Genomic DNA, 22500 nt, shown 5'->3' on the forward strand with positions numbered 1-22500 from the left:
TATATATATGTGTATGTATGTATGTATGTGTGTGCCTGTTAGTGAAGAAATATCTATTTTAAATTCGGTTCATAAAAGCGAGGTGATTATTTTCAATCATTTCATCCATGTCTTCTTTCTGACCTCATTCTTTCACATTCAATTGAAACCGTTTACAGATATATTTCACCATCAAAGCACCCCTCCTACGACACTATTTTAATCCAATATGAAAACATCGCAAATCTTCAAAGCATTGCAGATGACACTTCAAAGAAAGGAACAATGGACGCCTCATTGAAGCAAAGCATTTGTCATTGCAAATGAGTTCGAGATTTTAAAAAGATCATTTCTCTGTAATAACATTTGGCTAAAAAGTTTTAATGGCAATTGATCTTACTTTTTTTCGAAGCTGGAAAACCCACGTGATGGCGAAGTCCCTGTCTCTCCACCCATACCACTGAACATTTTGCTTTATTCAAGAAAGAAAATAATAACCGAATTTTACTCATCGTGTCCCTTTGATGTTTGATTCAGTCACTGTTTCTGACAGACCGCCTTTTTTTTTTTTTATTGACAACGCTACCAGTTCCTTTATTTCGCAGATTGTTGGTTTATGCACGCTAACATAACTACGAGCACTTAAATGAATAAAGTTTCATGTATAAGAGAACAAGAAAATACACATATACGAGTATACCTTCGTAGTCGAAAACATACACACAAAGACAGATACACGTACATAAATATATACAAACAATCATATAAAAATGAATAATTATCTAAACTATCCATCTATCGATTTATATCTATCTATCTATCTATCAGTAATATATATATAATATATATATATATATATATATATATATATATATATAAATATATCTATATATAAATATATATATAGAGAGAGAGAGAGAGAGAGAGAGTGGACCTACGTTCGAATCGTGGGGAAACACCATGAGAATGGGAACGTTTCGTTAGGACCTAATGTCCTGCTATTGACCTAAAGAGTAAATCAGGCGCCTGTCATTCCACTACCGTAGAAGACGAAATGGATCGAGTAACCTCATCCCTGATTGAGGGAAGAAAACCCGAAAGCTAACATCTTGATCTAGACCACGAGTTTGCAGAAACGTGGACATAAATTCATTCAGTGAGAGACTTTCAGAGAGCAGAAGTGGCGTCCTCATCTCATACTGCGGACTGAAGTCCACACCCTGAGCAGAGCTGCTAATTAAAGTTGACAATAAATGGTGGATATCACAGCATTACACGCAACGAACCACGATAATATTTCTACGGAGAGTCGGGTAACCAGTGTGTTGCATTAGGAGGGTGGAGGACGGTAGGGTAACCGGTGTGGAAATCTGATCCACTGTTCATACCTCACACCCTCCATGGAGAAGGCATCAACTTCATCACACGAATAGCATATATATATATATATATATATATATATATATATATATATATATATATATATATATATATATATATATATGTCTATATATATATATATATATATATATATATATATATATATATATATTCAATATATATATATATGTCTTCGTCAACGATTCACCCACAAATTAGTTGAAGTACAACTGTTGCTGTAACCAAATTTTTGCTCTTGGCTAAAATAGCCCCACAATGATGAATATATATATATATATATATAGAAGAAGAGAGAGAGAGAGAGAGAGAAGACTATTAAACCATCTAATAATAATGACAGTTTTTCGTTATAATAGCTGGAGATTAAACTTGTTAAATGGTTTTAAATACGTTTCCAGAGGACTAGTCTGGGTCTTAAATAGGTTTCCAGAGGACAAGTCTGGGTCTTTCTTAAACTATATAATGTGCTAACATTAAAGGGTCCAACAAGATTAAACTTACCGAGTACGGATTCTTATTTCTAACATAAAAATTCTCTCTCTCTCTCTCTCTCTCTCTCTCTCTCTCTCTCTCTCTCAGCCCCAGCCAGAAGAACCTAAAAGAGTTCAGAGGTCTGGTTAAACAAATCATTTATAACTAACTCTCTCTCTCTCTCGTCATATTTATCTTATATGTCCTATATACTGCATAAGTAACCGAATATTCGGCTAGCTTCTAGGCTCAGTCAGCGGGATCGTGGAGAATTACCCCCAAGAAAACGTGTCATTTACTTTTACAATATTATTTACTTCTATTCGATTATTCTTTCTGGAGGGTTTTGTATGTTCGTTGTATTTATAGCACTGTAGGCCATTCAGTATCCTAGAATAAATGGAAACAGTACAAGACAGAATATACAAAAATTTTAGGTGTATCGGTCTAGACCTATGTAAGTGGTTCACGGTAAATGGTACAATATTTACCTTTATCAAACAATTAAATTTAGCTGACTTGCACGTCCCTCTGTAATTTTAAGCATGACTTAGTTACAGCATCGCAAATGCTTCAATTCTCTCATTCCAAGTCCTTTATAGCCGATACGTAAAACTTAGCTTTCTCTGCAGACAAATGTTGCCAAGGTACATGGTGTGGAGACGCTTGTATACGACTTTAATATCATTAACCTGCATTTTACGACGTACCTAAGGTTCAGGTATGAGTAGGTGAAGTTACTAACACAGCAATTAGAACATTAGACATTATATATATGGATGATATCTAGCGTAACCTTATTGAACAAGTGGATCTTGGCCACATAGGTCTAGGCTACGGAGTAATTGTAAGCCGGCTGTCCGCGGTGAGCTAGACTATGGCATTTGACGTTTCCCTATGTTACTTTACTTGCTTTACAAGAATTTAAAGTATTATTTTGTCGGGCGCCTGTAACTAAACTGTAATTGACCTTTGAAGACTACACTGCCGACGGTGTAGATCTAAGCCAGCTTTCCGCGGCGAGACCCCCACCCACCTCCATAGCTAATACGGCAAAATTGTAACCAGTAAACACCCCTAAAAATACCAACCTAACGTACCGTAGGGGTGTCTTTACTGGTTACAATTTTTGCCGTATTATATGGAGAAAATGAGCTCGCCGCGGATGCCATGTCCTACCCCCTCGTTAGGTAATTCAAGTCGTGTGGTCTTCAAGGTCAATTACAGTTTAATTATAACCGACCGACAAATATTACTTTAAATTCTTGCTTTAAAGTAAAATAACAAAAACAGTCAACTGCCATACTCAGCTCACCGCGGACCCGGCAACAAAATTACCCTGAAGGTAGGCTACGGTATCCTGTTTCTACTTTTATAATTGCTGCCCAAAACCATAATTCATCTCCATACAAACATAAGCATATGCACACCAATACATGCATCACAAGTGGGCCGTAACGGTTTTGGGTACTTTCTGTGAAATCCCATGGAACCTTGGTCGGCGAGGTAGTAATTTATGGTTGCGAGTCGACCGCCGTTTGTTGTTCTTAGCCTAAAACTTTAATCTGGTGAAAATAATACAGAAACATTTGAGTACACGAAGTTAATCATAAAGAGCTTTAATTGTACTTTAGCACCGGCCTCGTGGTTAAATAAAAAAATACGGCTGCTACCGAAATATGAAAGTGCAAAGTGCACAGCACTTACCGTTATCGTGGTAGGTGTTTTTTCTCTCCCTTCGATCTCTTCATCACAAATCTTATGCACTATAAAATATTCTTTTACACAATCCCTACTAATTAAGGGTGGTGAATGAAAAAACACGCGCACTCAGTGTGAAGGGAAACATTAATAAAGCCCATGACTTGCGGCACGCCGAGATCGTCTCGTCCGAAGTTGTTGATTGACTGGTGGCCATTGGGTGGGACGACCTATATAATAAGTGACTCAAACTCTCGACAAACTATTTAACCATATCTTGACTTTTAACCTTTTAACAAAATCCAGGTGTTTATAATACAATGACAAATATTGCTGCATAACTTACCGATACATTTATCTCGTTTAGAAAACGTTACGGTTTGATGAATGTATACAAAGTCATATTTCGAGACAGTAACAATTATTTCTATGATCCGTAGTTGCTTTTCTCATATCCGCAAACAGAGCACTGTAATTAAACAATGAAATGATGGATAAAATATCTAACTGTAAAAGACGCAGATTAAACCTGTCGAACGGTTTTAAACGTGGCTGCAGAGGACGGAATCTAGGAAATAACCCCATGATATGTCAGGCAGCTCAGCAAGATTAATCTTGCCGAATGAGGTGTGACGTCATCCATGACAACGAGCGTGATTTTTGCTTTATAAAATTATACTCTCTTTCGATTACACTCTTTTTACAGTATCAGTATTATAATCATCCTGATACTTAATGTATATCACTTTGATATTTTGTTTTGACGTGACTAAAATAAAAGACGAAAGAAGCTGGAATGTGTGATCGGTGTAGCCCGCGAAAACCGTCGAGTTGATCGACGTAACCTTTGAGAAGATTACTGTAGGTGTATTGTGAGATAGAAATTAATTTTGTTGATTTCAGTGCTCGTTTTCATTACGAAAGTATGTGCAGAAGCCCATTGTTGTTTCACATCTCAGAGTGCAAATTTGCTGGAATTATTTGTACAAAAAACGTAATATGTGCAACCGAATGTGGCTAGTTTTACTGACTGAATTTACGGGTTAACGGCCTCGTGTAAACTACCCAAGTACGTGACAGTTTACAGTGTAATTTACTTCGGCTTATTTGTACTTCATGACGTGTTTTATAAGCTCACTGGATTTATAGTATTGCATGGGCCTTGTTTCCACTCGAATTATAAACGCAATAGGCATGGGATCTCCGATTCACAAATTTTGGGAATACAGGTCTAGACCTATGTGGCCGCTTCATAGTGAGTGGTACAAGTGCAGAGCATTTACTTTTATTGGAAAATGCTCCAACTGACTTGTATTTTCTAGTGAAACTTTATACTCGTTGTATTTTTCTAGTGAAACTTTATACTCGTTGTATTCATAGCACTACAAAAACCTTCATTTCCTACGTAATAATCTTAAGTTAGGTGATATAAAAGCTTCGGCCCTTTCCTGGAGAACGATGTTGCTATTGTGCACCAGAATATAGAGGTAAACTTAAAACGTTTACCTCTATATTTTCGTGTATTTTCCGAAGCACTTTATGCCCGGTTATAAGTAGGCAAAGATACTGCCAGCCCAAGCAGAACTTTAGTCGTTACGGCTGTAAAAGTGTATATATGCGTGGTAGTCTTATGTAGCAATAGCGAACATGTGAAGCTAGGCCACATAGGCCTAGGCTAGGGTATGCTGTATCATACGTTTGATGACAGCTGCCAACAACCACACATACACACACACACACACACACACATCCACATATACGTGGAAACACGCACACATGCACACACGATTCCCGAATGAGCCAGAAAGACTTACCACTTACTGTTACTGTATATCACATTGTGACTGTAGTGAGTTACGATGGCGAAGGAAATGACCCCAGTCACATTTCAAAACACTCGCTGATAACTAGACTAACGCCCCCAAACATTCAGTCCTAGAATGCATGAATTAACCAGTTTAGAGCTGAATAATCTCTTGCAACAAAAGTTGAGATGCTCCCACAAAGAGATAGTTACCTTTTGAAGCGACCCTGTAGTGGGCTAGTGCCATCAGTGCACCTCGTGTGGTGCACCGTAGGTAGTACACTTACGTGTAAGGTTTTGTGCAGCGTCCCTTCGGCCCATAGCTACAACCTCTTTCATTTTACTGTACCGCTATTCATATCAGCACTCTTTCATGTTGCTTTCCACCTTCTCCTAATAATTGCTTCATAGTGCAGCTGCAAGGTTTTCCTCCTGTTACACCTTTTAAACCTTTACTCTCAATTTCCCTTTCAGCACTGATTGACCTCATAGGTCCCTTTGGCCTAAATTTTATATTGCAATATCATCCTCTTAAAACGACAATTAATGTATATATATATATATATATATATATATATATATATATATATATATATATATATATATATATACATACTGTATGTGTGTGTGTGTGTGTATGCATAAATATAAACTGGTAAACTTATGCATAAATATAAACTTTTAATTAAATGGAGTTATTTCAGGGTGAATAACGCAAACCACAACAAAATAAAGGCGGGCAAATATTGAAGCGCCGCACCCAACCCACATTCGCACCTACAGAGAGAGAGAGAGAATTACGTCATCTCACTCGTTCATCAAAGGTAAGAGGAAAGTCAAGATTTTGTTCTCCACAAAACTTGAGTCTTGTTCCTTTCAATTAGCCAAAGGTTTTTCCTTTTTTTCCTCTCTCTCTTCCCAGGCAATGTAAATTAAGGACGATTGTTGTAGACGATTAATATAATGATAAAATAAAAATGATCAAATGAAGCCTAATCTTTATCAGGTTTTATCGTTACAAGTAAATATATGCAATTAAGCTTAATTTCTCTCATTTAGCTGAAGCGGACGGTGACTTTCATCTTAATAAAGATATAACTCAAAAGATTTCTTCAAGTACAATTGTTAGGTCCTGATACTAACACTGCGTAAGATGCATATAGACATATATTTAATTGCATATATCACTAATAACTTTGTATCTTGGTTGAGTTTCATACAAATGGATTAATTAATAAATGTAAGTTGTTAACCACCAATAGATTCCGTTATACGCTAGTACAAATAAAGATAAAGCACGATCATTACAAAACCCACATTGAAAATACAATAAGGCACAATGCTTTTTAGCTTCCTTAATGTGGAGCCTATAACTAAGAGTTATTTGGAACGTATCTGATCATACTTGCCTTGGGGGCTGATTGAAAAAGGATGCTCATTTGAGGAGCTGTGTAGCACATTCATTGGAAACAGATAGCTCCAATATTTACGTCCTTATTTAAATGTATAGTATCACTTAACGGTTTTCGAAGAGAACGGTAGACCGCAATATACCCTTTGTTTATTGCATTGTTATCTAAGGATTCTCTCTCTCTCTCTCTCTCTCTCTCTCTCTCTCTCTCTCTCTCAATTTCAGGATTAGGTGGTAACTACTATGTGAAAAGCTGTAGTGCCTTCACACTTTTTATGCTCTTATAGGTTCGGTTTTAATTTTTGGTAGGCTAACAGTACAAGCCCTTTTAGTTTTCTGTAAAAGGAAACTATTGTGCCGGCTTTGTCTGACTGTCCACAATTTTTCTGTTCGCCCTCAGATCTTAAAAACTACCGAGGCGAGAGAGCTGCAATTGGTATGTTGATCATCCACTCGCTGTCATCAAACACCAAATTGCAGCCCTCTAGTCAAAGTAGTTTTTATTTCATTTAATGTTAAATTTAGTCATAATAGTGCATCTGGCAAGGATATAGGACAGGCCACCACCGGCCTGTGATTAAAATTTCATGGGCCGCGGCTCATACAGCATTATACCGAGACCGCAAAAGACGCATCTATTTTCAGTGGCCTTGATTATGCGATGTACAGAAAACACGTTTGCGCCGAAGTTTCTTCGGCGCATTTTTTACTTGTTTTATCATTCTTCCAGTCATAGCTTGTCTCTCCTGTGATACATGAAGCTTAAAGGTGTTAATATTATAATTCCTGTCATACCAGGAATTTTCAAAACATGACAAATATTGCTACTCTGATGTTTGTTTAAGATAACGTCATTATATTTAACTTTGCAATAATTAATGCTGAACAGCATTAATTATTCTAGGCATATAATTTAGTGCAAACAATAATTTATTCAGATCTCTATAACAACCTCCAAACAAATGAGAGATTCCTTTAACATCAATTTAGATACAGTATAAATTGGAGAAGGTGAAAACTGCATTTGAGAATGTATTATAATAGTTTTCTAATTTAAAGAAAATTGTGGTCATGAGAGCCCTATGCATTAGGCAAATTTTCCTTTATGGGTTGTTTAGGATTATGGCCTAGGATACATTTTATTTTTTTTTTGGCTAAATCATAGAAGATTTTAAAACCAGCAGCGTTTGATGTACAGTATGTTAAAGATTCACACATTCTTACGGAATATCCTTCTTCATCTGTTAGAATGGGATGGTTAATGATATTGTACATAGTTTTACAGGGGAATAGAAAAGCATGTATAGCTAGACTGAAGGTGAAGTTCTTTTTTTTTTTTTTCTTGGATTCAGTTTCCAGAGGAAATCATTTAAAAACTAAATAGAAAGTCAACATGTTATTCGTCCATCGAATGGGTTTTGAATTTATACAAACGTAGAATTTAAATGCTTTTTACAGTAATTCGACTTTGACCAAGCCTTGCAATTATCTCTCTCTCTCTCTCTCTCTCTCTCTCTCTCTCTCTCTCTCTCTCTAAATTCAGAAAAGATTGAAAATAGCATGGGATGAGTAGGTTCAACATGAATAGATAGATAGAACGTATGCCATTATGTGCATTATCTGTGCCCTTAACTTCTCGAATTCTTCACAATTTTTTGGACACAATTGTCACTGCAAAGCCTTAGATCCAAATGCAACTCATTCTGATGTCCGTAGTAAGATTCTAACCCGCATCCAGAGTATCAGAGCGAGGTCACGCTGCCGACCTGCCCAAACTTAATACATACATACATATATATACACATATATACATATATAATAAAGAATAAAGCCCAAAGGAAAGGAAACACTGGAGTGCTGCGAGGCCTTTTCGACTGTCTGCTAAGTAAGGCCTCATAGCCTCCAATGTTCCTTTCAGCGTGAATTATCTTTATTTTTATATTCGACGTTCAAATTTTCGTGATTCAGTTATACATACATGCATACACACATATATATATATGTATATATATATGTTATTGTAATATATATATATATATATATATATATATAAATATATATAATATATATATATGTATATATATATGTGTGTGTGTGTATGTGTGTGTAGTTCCACTTTGATAAGTTCACTGTATCCTTTCGGAGGTTCACAATATACGTAAATCACGCACTGCAGAGGGAAAACATAAGCGTAAGCAGACGCTCGTGCGTATATGTATCGTCCTTTCATGCGGATACACGACGACATTACATATTTGCGGATATGCATGCACTTGACACTAGAAAATGTTCGAGTAACACTGCATGACGTGCAGTAAAATTGGTAAATGCACGACACGCCAGAAATCTTATTCCAAGCAACTTCAAAAAAAAAAAAAAAAAAAAATTGCTTCTAAGTGTGAAATATTAAATGTCACATCTCATGGCACTTCAATCTTTTCAAATTTAGAAGTACAGAGAGAGAGAGAGAGGAGACAGACAGAGAGAGAGAAGAAGAGAGACGGGCAGAGATCAGAAATGTTTTGCAAAATAGAATACAATTATTTAGAGTACTTTACATTTATACTCACACATCATATGTATACACACACAGACACACACACACACACACATATATATATATATATATATTTTGTTGCTTTACATATATATATATATATATATATATATAAATATGTGTTTCTGCGATATATGTGCCCGTGTGCTTCTGCTTATGTGCATGTTCATATATAACATTAAATTAAATTAATCATCCCAATATGTAAAATGGGGAAAAGCACGTTAAACGAAGAAGAAGAAACAACACATGATTTTTTGTAAAAGAAAAAATAATTGGTTTTGCACTTTTTTTTTTATCTTACATCCGCCTACATTCTCACTATCAAGGAAACTATTCCCAGTCAGCACAGCCAATCTGGATGTAACAAGATAGGACAATATCAGCATCTTTGGTCTTATACATATTTGTTGAAATTTGTCGTGGCAAAATACCCAGAGGAAGTGAGGATTGCAATTAGCAATGGTAGATAATTCTTTTTTGATAAACAGGAACATAGATCAAGTACTTAACCATTGAAAAGCAAAGGAAAAATACATTTTTTGTACATGATACAAATATTATGATATATGAACCTTGAATTTCTTAGTGTCAATAACTCGTAAAATATGAAGAAAAGAAAAGAATATGCTACCTAATTGCAAAAAATGGGAAAACATTCCACTAGTTCTTGTTTTTCTTATTGAGCAGAAAGAATAGATAACACAGTCCCTCACAAAGTGCCTACTGAAATGATATTGGATTTGCCTCCGTACTTTTTTATTTTTACTAAATGGGAATAAGGGGTTGGGCGAAGGGACGGGGAGGGGAGGGAAGGGGAGAGAAAGAAGAAGGCCACCCGAATTCAACCCTTATTCATGATTTCCGTAGAACCAAGCATTTCCATTTAAATAGCTTTTATGCAATACGTTCTTTGTTGTTATGCAGATGAGCCTGTTCTCGGGGGAGCCTATTTTGACGAAAAAGAACAGGAAAATGACACGATTTGCATAAAAGATTTTCACTGAATGACTCCCTCGTAACTCGGCGTACTTTTTTTTTTCCCAGGACTTTACTAAATGGGTATTAATTTGGAAAGTGTTCACGTGAGAAAAAATATAAAATGTATTAATCGGTTGGCTTTCAGCGTCGTCTCCCTATATTGCTACCGAGTCTTCAGAGTAACTTATTACTTTTAGATCTTCGTAACACAAGTATTATTTTCACCCATTTAGCAGTTGGCATGAATTCTGACACCCACACCCCATTATTATATATATATATATATATATATATATATATATATAAATATATATACATACATACATACATACATACATATATATACATACGAGCACACCCCGAAAATCTGAAACTATATTTTTCATCGTATTATGTCCCATAAAACCTAAATTTCCTTTCTCTTTCATCAAGACTTGAGAAGGATGTAACGCTTCTCGTATAGCTAACATGGTTTCCGTTCTATGAGGCGATAAGTTTAAAGTTTGAAAGGAGGAAAATAAGAAATAGAGCCACATTTTTTCCCCAGTTTACTTGTTTCCATTAATCCCCTACAAATTTCTGTTGAAACTCTGCAGTTTGATAGGTTGCGTTTCATTTTACAGATTCAATTATTCTGAATCCGTTATATATATATACATATATATATATATATATATATATATATATATATATATATATATATATATATATATATATATATATATATATATATATATATATATATATATATATATATATATATATATATATATACATATATACAGTATATAATCATACACCTCGCACATATATGTGTATAAATATATGTGTGTGTGTGTATATAATTATCTTTTAACAAAAAGTTCATAAAACAAAATTGTCACAAAAAAATTCTTTTGACTGACGGAACTCAATCTCGTTCCACAGTGAATTTAGACTGTTGGCAGTGACAGCACATTTATAAGGAAAATGCAGGTGGCTAATAACGACGCTGGTAGGATGAAAACGGTTGGCATCCCTTGATGCAAAAGGCCAATTCGTTATGGTTTCAATCTTCTTTATCTTCTTTATGGGTCGAGTCTGATGACTGGATCCGCTGGAAAATTCGGTTAAGAATCGGTCGAAATATCTGTTTTTGTATGAATTTGCTTACATCGACCCATCCAGCTACACGGAATGGGGATTAGTGTGAAAGCTGACTCAAGTGTATCATATTGACAGTCGGGCTGGAATAAAGCCGCGTTACGGCGTCGGTTCTGTCCAGTCACCCACAGTAGAGGCATGACGAAGGTGTTGCGATGTTTCGATGATCCTTCGAGTAGTCTCCAGTCCCAGGAGTTGCTTGTATGACCAACATTAAAGCAATTTCCGGACCACCGGACACCCACCCCAAAACATTACTGGGACATTTCTGCCCTAAAATGAAAGACTGAAGTATCTGCAAAAATACAAAACTGATAAAAATGGTAGATACTCCCTTGCCTTACCACTGATTTTGCAGATACTGCAAATGGGGCCCTCTAAATACTCGTGGAGAGCGTTGAAGAATCATTCTGAAACTGCAGTAGCTTGTGTATTAGTATTTCACGAGCCCAATAGGTGGCATATCTCAGTTTCGAAAATTTTTCAGATACTGATAAAATAGGAAAGGTGCAACGTGCATTCATTTCGATCTGACAACCAACACCACGTACTTAGCTATTCATTCCCCATCGCTGACTGAATTACTTAAATGTTAACGTCATGGATCTTTTATTTTTATAAATAGCCCTTTTCTTGCATTTATGTTCATTCTCTACAGACAAAGGAACTGATGCAGTTCAAAAAGTGTTGACTACTTTGTTACTTTTTAAACACAAAAGATTGGTCATTTGCTTGTCCAGGTACCTGATGAAGAGAGAGTGTTTCTACCAGCTTTTAAGAATATGTACTCTCTCTCTCTCTCTCTCTCTCTCTCTCTCTCTCTCTCTCTCTCTCTCTCTCTCTCTCTCTCTATATATATATATATATATATATATATATATGTATATATATATATGTGTGTATGCATATATATACATATATATATGTGTGTATATATATGTATAATACTATGATTCTTATTCTCTCTCTCTCTCTCTCTCTCTCTCTCACACACACACACACATAACTACACACATAATTTATATATATATATATATATATATATATATATATATATATATATATATATATATATATATATATATATATATATATATATATACAAGCATTAAGCTTCAAAACGTCCTTTAATATCAATTCGCTCTACGGAAATAATATATTTTCATATATGTTTTGCCGAGGGGAATTTTTAGTTGATAATAAGTTCGTCGTCCCGTGGTCTCGAACCAGCGAAGGACAAGAACTCAGGACTACAGTGACGCCTTAACCCACAAAGCCAACAAACGAGCCCACAAGGACAGACGAACTTATTATCAACTAAGCCAACCTCATTTGGCCTTAAAATCCCTGATTCTTGATCCTTCGCTGGTTCAACCCACACGACGAACTAATATCAACAGAAATTTCCTTCTTCTTTATATATGAAAATATATTTCGAGTAAAGCAGTGTAGTAAATAAGTTAAGCTTTGAAATATATGAATCAGTGATAATGATAAAATTTCATATATATATATATATATATATATATATATATATATATATGTATATATAATATATATATATATATATATATATATATATATATATATATATATATATATATATATATATATAATGCTATGATTCTTGTTCTCTCTCTCTCTCTCTCTCTCTCTCTCTCTCTCTCTCACACACACACACACACACACACACACAGATATGCCTACACACTCAAATTTATACATTCACGTAAATATCTGTGGTTGCAAATACGTGATAACACTTTAAATAAAAAAAAAAAAGAGGCTGGCAAACACTACCGTTGAGGAACCAAAATACAGATGACAATCGCCACGGGAACGTTTTATCGCCAAAACGTTTACCATTTCAGGGATACAAGGGTGACTTCAAAATCGACGAACCAGAATTCTCGGGGAAAAATTTTGGCCCCCTTAAAGCGTTATAGAGGACTCACGATAAACGACGCCCACTATCATAAATGAAACGCCGACAGCACAATATCATCACCATTATTGACGTTATTTATGTAACGTAAACGTTACCTTCAATAACAGTGACTCCATCTTACATTTTCTTCCCTGTTTTCTTCGCCTCATTTCATGATCCATAAAAGATAACGAATGTTTTGGGAGCAGATTCCGGAAACCTCACACACACAGGGCGGAGTGTATTTTCAGGGGTTCTTGGTAGTTTGACTCTGTGCATGTAATGTTTGGAACGTACGAATGGCACCCATCTTTCCTGTGTCGAAGGTCAGAGGTTATTTGTGAAAATAAGGATAGTATAAACTTTACGGGATTACAATGTGATAGGCTTTAGATTGTAGGAGGCAGTCAACAAAAAGCTCCTGTCTGTTTTCAAGGACAGCAGGTTGCAGGAACTTTACAAAAATCCGTCTGGATTTTTGGTTCGTTTCCATTCATGTCTCATTAATGGGAAAATTAACCAATTACCTGGTGCATTATGAACTGAACAGGTGCATCTGGTCCCTACGCCCATACACGAATAACAATAACTTTTTCCACAGAACAATGAATAGCAATAAATGTTTACTTTATTCATCATAGCATTCTTACATATCACATACGCTGAATTAGTGATAAATAAAAAATTCTAGGATTCACAGTAACTAGAATCGCATCAAAGATGAATTTCCAGGACATAAAAAAAAGTCGTAGTTCGATTATGCAGCCCTTATCAGTTTTCCTTGAATCTATCTAGACTATTTTTATCGGTTAGCCTCTATGATAAACAGTTTATGTAAGCTTGGATAAATACGACGCCTATAATTGCGTAGAGGAGTCGAATAAAATTTTGAACAGTTTCCATCTACGACCTTTACCCTATAGAAGCCTTTCCCTTATAACTAGATTAGATTATTGCTGACGAATCCAGCAACAGAACTCCAAGGCTATAAGTTTGTCCAAGGAGACTTATCGCTAATGAGAAATGAGATGTTATTTCCGAAATGAAATGGGACGCTATCTCTATAGTAATCATTATATATCTTATTTATCGATCGCAGACTTGGCTAATCAGCTACACGGCAAGTTTCTACTTATTTTTCCTCTCCTGATCTTCCCTGTCCTTGTCACATAAAAGGAGAAGGAATAGCTTGAGAGGGGACATTAAAAGAATTTTGTAGGAGCGGGTCATTTATTAGGACAGGAAGTTATGTAACGTGTAATGGGAAATGCCAAAACTTCATCACATTGATAAACTGCACGACGATAAGGGGTAAGGCACGTCTTCAATTCGGAATGATGTGATGACAACAAGTAAAGAAATAAATCAGGAATCCTGCATTAAATATTCGTGTCTCAGATTCTCGAGAATTTGGAACTGCATTTTTCTTCTGTAATAATGAAAACTTAACATTTACGCGAGAGGTTTTAACTAACGCAAAATATTTTCCCGTCCTATTTCACTTCCATAAATTGATTAGTAAGCGAATAAGGTTAATCAAATGTTCAATTCTAGAAATATTTTCTTATATCTTTTCATCTTATTTTGAACGTAAAAAGTAAAATGATATCACCGTTTTAGCTAAAATGCTCGTATAAAATATACTGAAGAATTGTCTCTTAATTCTGCTCATTTAATTTGCGTTTAGAATATTTGTAAAAGGAGGAAGCGGGCGTATAAATCACTAATTAAAAAAAATAATGCTGACTGAGCCGTAGCTGAGGGTACAGTTTTCATTGCAGCCCTTCATTCGTTTTCCTTTACAGACTTGTACCCTCCGGCTTGCGACCCTGGTCTCTGTCTTTATATTCTTTCCATCTATTCCTTTTACTCTGCGTCCTCAGAATTCGCAAGTTTTATTCCTTTTTCTGCCTTTTACTTGTATCCGTTCGTGGATAGATTTTGTAACTGTTTTCATGTGAAAAATAGATAACATGATTTCTAGGAGTGCATCAAATTAGTAACTGGGGAAATTCATTGAAACCAAGAGCTGTTTGGACTTGATTATATATATCATTAATAACGTTGGCAATAACAATTTAAAAATAGGGAGAAAAAGTGATAGCACCCCATGCCGTAGATGTTAATTTGTTTTGAGTGCACTGATCGTAAACTCCAGTAACTTTTGCCATCAAAATGCTGAACAAAAAATCCCTAAAACTCAGTGAGATTTATTCTTAGCCTTTTCCTTTTTCCTTTGTCAGGTGCCGAGATTAACGATCGCTCGGTAAACTTCAATACTCACGTCTGCGCCTCAATTCATTCAAAGGACCCTCTTGGAATTCGGAAAGCGTCGCCCACCTTTCCTCACAGATGCTCTGCGGCACGAGTCAGCAGCCTTCCGTCTGGGTTTTGCCTTTCTTTCGCCAGCTTGCAAAGGTATGTGTACCCTAAAGTTATTAACGACTGGATTTGCTAAGGGACCCACACAATTAAACATTTATTGTGTGAATCTCCAAACTGTAATCTGCAGCGAACATCAAGTTCTGGAAATTTTGTCAGAAACTTCAACATATGAAATTAACCCAAGTATAAAGATTTTTCAAAAATTTGTAATTTAATCGACAAAATATAAATAAAAATACAAATAAAAATAAATCTTTCGGGCAAGTCCTGTGAGAGATGATGATCAGCTCAGTGCAGTGGCCTGGTAAAACTGTTTTAATAATAAATATAATATGGGCACATCAATGCTGAGATCTAGGCATGTGATTATCAGGTTCTATAAATACGAGTCCGTTGAGTTCAAACACTTAATAATGCATCTCCATCGTCAGAGGTGGGGAAGGGGTTGGGGTTGGTGTTTATCTCGATCGAAGCTATAAATACGTGAATTAAACAGCTATTGCTATTATGAGCTTGAATAGATTATCGTTCTCCTCGTCCAGGTGGTGGGCTGAGCAAACGTTCTTCTCGGTCTTATCGCCGATATGTGCACAAATCTTACCTGAGAACGATAATTTATTCATTAATGTGCACACCCACCCACACACACACACACACACACACATACACACACACACACACACACACACACACACACACACACACATATATATATATATATATATATATATATATATATATATATATATATATATATATATATATATATATATACACCTCTGGTTTCTTGTAATATAAGTGTAGGGTATGGAACTACAAACCGCACCAGCCATTTGACACCCTCTTTTGAAAGCATGTCTACTATGAGACTTAGGGGGTGTCTTCTGCCAAGTAGTGAGCCGTACTCTTACAAATGACTTTGCACATTACCTTCGGAAAGAACGTATTAGCATCGATGACAAATATTGAGGGCTGAGAATGAAATAACTGAATGACATGAGATCAGAGAAAAGATACTTCAGGAGAAAATTCCGCTTGGAATCTGATATTCTTCTGGCAGAACAAACCATTAATGACAAGATGAGAACTAAATGATAAACAATATGCTGAAAATATTCACATATCAGTTGCGAGTTTCTTGCATTTCTGTTGCCTGACTACAAGTTCCATTCTATCGTGAGGCCACTATAGCCCCGTGTCTGAGAGGCTAATAGCTTTCTTGCCGCATCAGACCTTGATAACATTATACCGTTTCATCATTTAATCTTCTTGACCATCACGAAGAGGTTTTATGGTTCTTACCCAATGACATTTCCACTGTCCTTTGATGAAAACTGTAATTCTCTATTTCTCTGTTTCGCAAAATCATATATACACACACACACATACACACACATGTACACATATATATATATATATATATATATATATATATATATATATATATATATATATATATATATATATATAAATGTATATATAATATACATGTATATATATAAAATGTATATATAATATATATATATATATATATATATATATATATATATATATATATATATATATATATATGTATGTATATATTATGTATGTTTAGTGTGTATGTATGTGCGCATGTGCATGTGTGTGTGAGAAAATGTCTAGCCTAACACCGTTGTATGAAATTTAAAAGACCCACAAATGAACGAAAAACCGTATATTTCGATTAACAGTACTTCACTCATAATCACTGGCAGATGTGGATTGTAAACAGGTAACAAGAGTATTAATATATAATAAGCAGGTACGGTATAACTACGTTGCTGGCTTAGAAATGGCCATGATCTTGTTATGCAATAGGTCAATCTGTCGTTGATTTGTTCCACTTGGGTCGAACCTTGTGGGCGGATCCGTTGGAACACTGGCTTGTGAGTGGCTAAAATTAACCTCGTCGTCAAATTAGATTTACACTACCCTCCTGAGAGGTTCATATTCTTGGTTTTACTGAGGACGGCGGGTTCCAGACCCTTTCTTCACTTTTGAAAAACATCTTGGCCTTACTCCACATTATGGCATGGCCAGTATCTCTCGTGTGCACGAAAATCCCCGAGCTCACTGATTAAAATCTTACTGGTAGTTTTTACTCCATTAATCTTAGCAGGCTCTATCTGCCAGTCTCCTCCACATAAATTGAAGTAAAGATTTTTTTTTACATAAATATACATTGATAAATGAACTACCGATGCTTTTAGGATGGCGAAGAATAAACAGATTGTGCTTGTTTTTTTTTAAAGTTTGGTTGCTTCTTTGATGTTTTCTGCATATGATAGTTTTATCTTATTGTTAATGTCTATTTTTATTATAGTCTGGGGGGCGGAGTTTGCAGTATATTTTGTTCACCTTGTTGATAGCATTCTCGATAATCCATGCCTAGTCGAATAATTGGATCAGATGTTGATGAATCGCCTCAAATTGTTTTTCCCAAATAACCCGCCCGAAAATACAATTAATCCCAGTGAGATATAGATTGAAGAAATCCATGATCTTTACTGAAACCCTCATGATATATCTGAAAGTGGATACAGGAAACGGTGCAGATTGTCTTCCCACATATGATGAAGGCATAATATGCATGTTCTCTTAAGCTCGGAAGGGTAATGTTTTCATTTCATGGTAACTTTTATAAACAAAAACTTGAATGTGATATTGACAGCAATCTCTCACAACTTCTAGTTAACCTTTACGTGGAATATTTTGAAAAAAATATATTGTTTTGGTATCCATTAAATATTAAAACATAAGGTGACTTAGATACTGTATGATATCTCTCCATTCTTGGTCAATAGTTATGGAGATTTCAACTAGTGCTCAAAAGGCTAAATACACTAGCGCCATATTAAGGTAAAAACTGAATAGGGAAAAGATGGTAAAAATAATCTTCTTATATAATAAAACAAGATAACACAGAAAGTATTCCTTCATCTTACTGACTGCAATCTATTTCTTGTAAGGGATAGAATATCACCTCTTAGGTATCTACAAAGTATTACGATATCATTCGTTACCTTCGGAAATAATTACTTTATCCGACATGCATTATCGACGAGGCTGTCTACATAGTGAGCAAAATATCCTATAGAGGCTCCAGAAATAACAAACAATAGACTTTAACGATAAGGCAAAGCTACTTTGAGTTAAAGAATTAAAAAAAGTAACTGATCACCAAAATCTGACAATATTTTCATTTTCACAATCCTAAAACCATCTTTAGTTCGCTTATAAATGCATCTTGAAATAAAAAAAAACAGGCTGATGCCAATGTTTGTGGAATACCAGGGAATAACTGTACTTTAATTTCAGTCATCAATCACCTTTTCACGGGCGTAAAAAGTTTTGGTATGTAATTAAGTTTTCACCACCACAAACAAATGCCAATGCTAAAAGAAAAAACGGACATTATCAAAGTGCCATTTCATTATTCTACTCTCTTCCCATCCTCTCTTACACCCGGCTATATTTAGTTACCAAAACAGAACCTCGTAAATCATTATGCATTTTATTCTCTGAAGCTTCTTTACTTTTTTTTTCTTTGATTGTCTCCTGCCAGTCCTTTTGCCGCTGGAATGTCAATATTTCAGATCGATGAGCAAAGTCCCGCTAAGGAGACTCCGAGAGATTATCATGACATTCGAGTGTTTGCTTGGTCTGAGAAATACCACCTATGATAACGCTTCTGCTAAAAATAGTGGTCTTTTCCCTCCCCGACTCCCTAATCTCTCTGTCTCTCTCTGTCAGAGTAATATATATATATATATATATATATATATATATATATATATATATATATATATATATATATATATATATATATGTATGTATGTATGTATGTATACGTGTGTGTGTATATGTGTACATGCACACGTATGTATATATATATATATATATATATATATATATATATATATATATATATATATATATATATATATATATATATATATATATATATATATATATATATATATATATATATATATATATATATATATATATAATCCAGCAATACACAATCTTTCCACTTTCCCTTTTAACTAAGGTTGACTCAAAAATAAAGAACAATGATTATTATCTATATATTCGGACCCTCTGTGCAGCAAGCCTCTTAACACCAGCCTCTTCATACTTCTTAGCAGAAACCCTGTACACACACTGCTCTGTTCACTCATATCTTGCATACAGTCTCTCCCCTCCAGGATTGTGAAGACTCATTTCGTTTTGTGACTCGCCTTTTCTGCCACCTACCTTCATCCAGTAAATATATGGTGTAACAAGTGTTTAAGAGTAAATATACTCTTAAATTCTTATTACACCGTCCATAGTACCATTCACTGCTTCACCTTCCTTACCTTTTTGCCATCATAGCCTTACCCTTGGTCACGATTACTCCTCAACTCCCTCCTCTTGCAAACGCTTTCGACCTCTTCCGCTGACCTCGGCAGTTTCCTTTCTTAATTCTAAAGTGGCTGTATTATCTGCAAACATCAGCCACTCCACACTCCATTTACGTCCAAACTTCTTAACCCACTATTTGCACCTGTATCTTCTGTTCTGTCTTTAACCTCTGGCATGATTCAGTTTATAAAGATATGAAACAGCCATGGAGACTTAACAAACCTTATCATAGCCCAGCTTCTACACCAGACTAGTCACTCTCCCTAATGAGCTCCTAAAACGTTCTTTACTTCCATCATGAATACATTTTTCTATTGTTCTCAGAAGTTTACCCTCTATGCCTTAAATCCTCAGCACCCTCTGCATTGCCTGTCTAACAGTTCTGTCACAGGCTTTTTATAAGTCTATGTATGCCCCAATTGGATTTTCCCCTTTACCTAAAACTTCTTGCATAACTGTTTCAAATCGAACCCCTTGGTCCTGCCATACACTTTCTCTGGCATACTTCCTAATTTTATGTCCATTTATCTTAGACAAAAGAACAAATGCAACTCTCAGCCATTCCTTAGGGTCGTTTTCCTCATCCACACATAACCTTGCACACCATAGTCAGCCACCAATACTTATACCATACTGCACATCTCACTTGTAATCCCATCAGCTTGTTCTCAATCAGCAGATAAAAAATCACTCCACAATGAAGATGAAGGAGAAACCAGGAAGGAAATAATCCCATTTCGCCTCCATCAGCCTCTTCGGGGGAGATATATATATATATATAAGAACTATATATAATCTTCATTGTGGAGTGCATATATATATATATATATATATATATATATATATATATATATATATATATATATATATATATATAGATAGATAGATAGATAGATACATAGATAGATAGATAGATAGATAGATAGATAGATAGATAGATAGATAGATATAAATAGAAATAAAAATATAGTTATAAATAAAAAAATAAAAAAATAAAAAGCTCTACATTTTTTTCCCATCTTCAAGTCCCGTGATTACCCTCCATATTTAGTTAACATTCAGGGCAACAATCATTATCAAACTTCGCAAAACCCCTTCCACTCTTATATCATTCAGCTTTGTCTCTCTCCTATCTATCACATTGAAGAACTCTTCAAAATATTCACTATCGGTTCAGGAATGTATTATCTTTAGACATCCTGTCAACTCTTCAGTTTTTATTCTGATTCACATTCGCTCATTAATATTTCCCCCTCAATAAATTCCTCATTAAATAACATCTTAATCTTCCCGCAGCCATTGCGCACCTTCTCCCTTAGTTATCTTATGCCTTGTTGTTCTTTTTCATATTCTTCTGACCACCTTATCAATCCTTCTGTATTCCTACACGCAATCCTCCTTTGTGCCTTGCAATTACACCTCACATAATCTCCTTTCTCCCTCCACAAAACCACTCATAAAATAATCCCTAAATATGCTGCTTTTTTATTCCCTATTCACAATTTCCTAAAGCTACAAACACTCCATAATTCTTTCCTGGAATTTTACACCCTTTCCGTATAGTGTTTAAACTTGAATGTATTCAACGTTAGCCCATTTTTCATTCATCTTTTCCCTATTTACTCGCCTTATTTTCACCTTATTAAACTAACTTGTGATTACCCTTACTGCTACGATTTCAAACATTTCCCTCCAACCTGAAACTTTATCTTGCTCATCTTCACTTTAGCTCAGGCCAAGTAATGATCAGATTGACCACCAGTCATTCCCCATTTTTCCTCTTTACACTATCACACACATGGATTATACATATATATATATATATATATATATATATATGTATACAGTATATATACAGAGTAGTTACTAAGGTAACGTAAGCTGTGACCGCTGGGTTTAAATTCAACTGAATCCGTTTCTTCGAATTAAGTTTCTATTCTTCAATGAGAATCACTGTCGTTTATGGATATATTCATTTACTGTCCCTCTATTGATACAGTTCACAGTACTACATATGCTGTTCCTGGCGTCAAAACTGGCTTCGAGACCATGTTAACCAAGTCTAAAATTGTAAGTTTACTTTCTCAAACAAAGAACAGAGTACGAAAATTTCGTCGGTTCCGCCTCGACAGTGAGAAAGAAATCTTCAATGTTACACACACCGCGAATAACACATTCCACATCTAACCTTCTTTTCTTTCCTCTGTCTCTCTCTCCCTCTCTCTCCTCTCTCTCTCTCTCTCTCTCTCTCTCTCTCTCTCTTTACAGAGTTTTGGGCGAAAGTATCTGATTTCATGAACAGGTCACAT

At 35.3% G+C, this 22500-nt stretch overlaps 2 long non-coding RNA genes across 3 annotated transcripts in view; one reads left to right on the forward strand and one right to left on the reverse strand.

Annotated features, from left to right (window-relative positions):
- Positions 1-3754, reverse strand: part of LOC136833324 (uncharacterized) — a 390301-nt gene extending 386547 nt beyond the window's left edge. The window contains exon 1 of the long non-coding RNA XR_010851426.1: positions 3559-3754. This is a non-coding gene — a long non-coding RNA (uncharacterized lncRNA). The remainder of the gene's footprint in view (positions 1-3558) is intronic.
- Positions 3755-4379: 625 nt separating this feature from the next.
- Positions 4380-22500, forward strand: part of LOC136833327 (uncharacterized) — a 326360-nt gene continuing 308239 nt past the window's right edge. The window contains exons 1-3 of one of the 2 annotated variants that reach the window (XR_010851431.1): positions 4380-4413; positions 6061-6180; positions 15619-15793. This is a non-coding gene — a long non-coding RNA (uncharacterized lncRNA). Of the gene's footprint in view, positions 4622-6060; positions 6181-15618; positions 15794-22500 lie in introns of both variants that reach the window. The other variant, XR_010851430.1, reaches the window with a different exon arrangement.

Source organism: Macrobrachium rosenbergii, chromosome 51 (genome assembly GCF_040412425.1).
Source record: "Macrobrachium rosenbergii isolate ZJJX-2024 chromosome 51, ASM4041242v1, whole genome shotgun sequence".
In the NCBI taxonomy this organism is placed as follows: Eukaryota; Metazoa; Arthropoda; class Malacostraca; order Decapoda; family Palaemonidae; genus Macrobrachium; species Macrobrachium rosenbergii.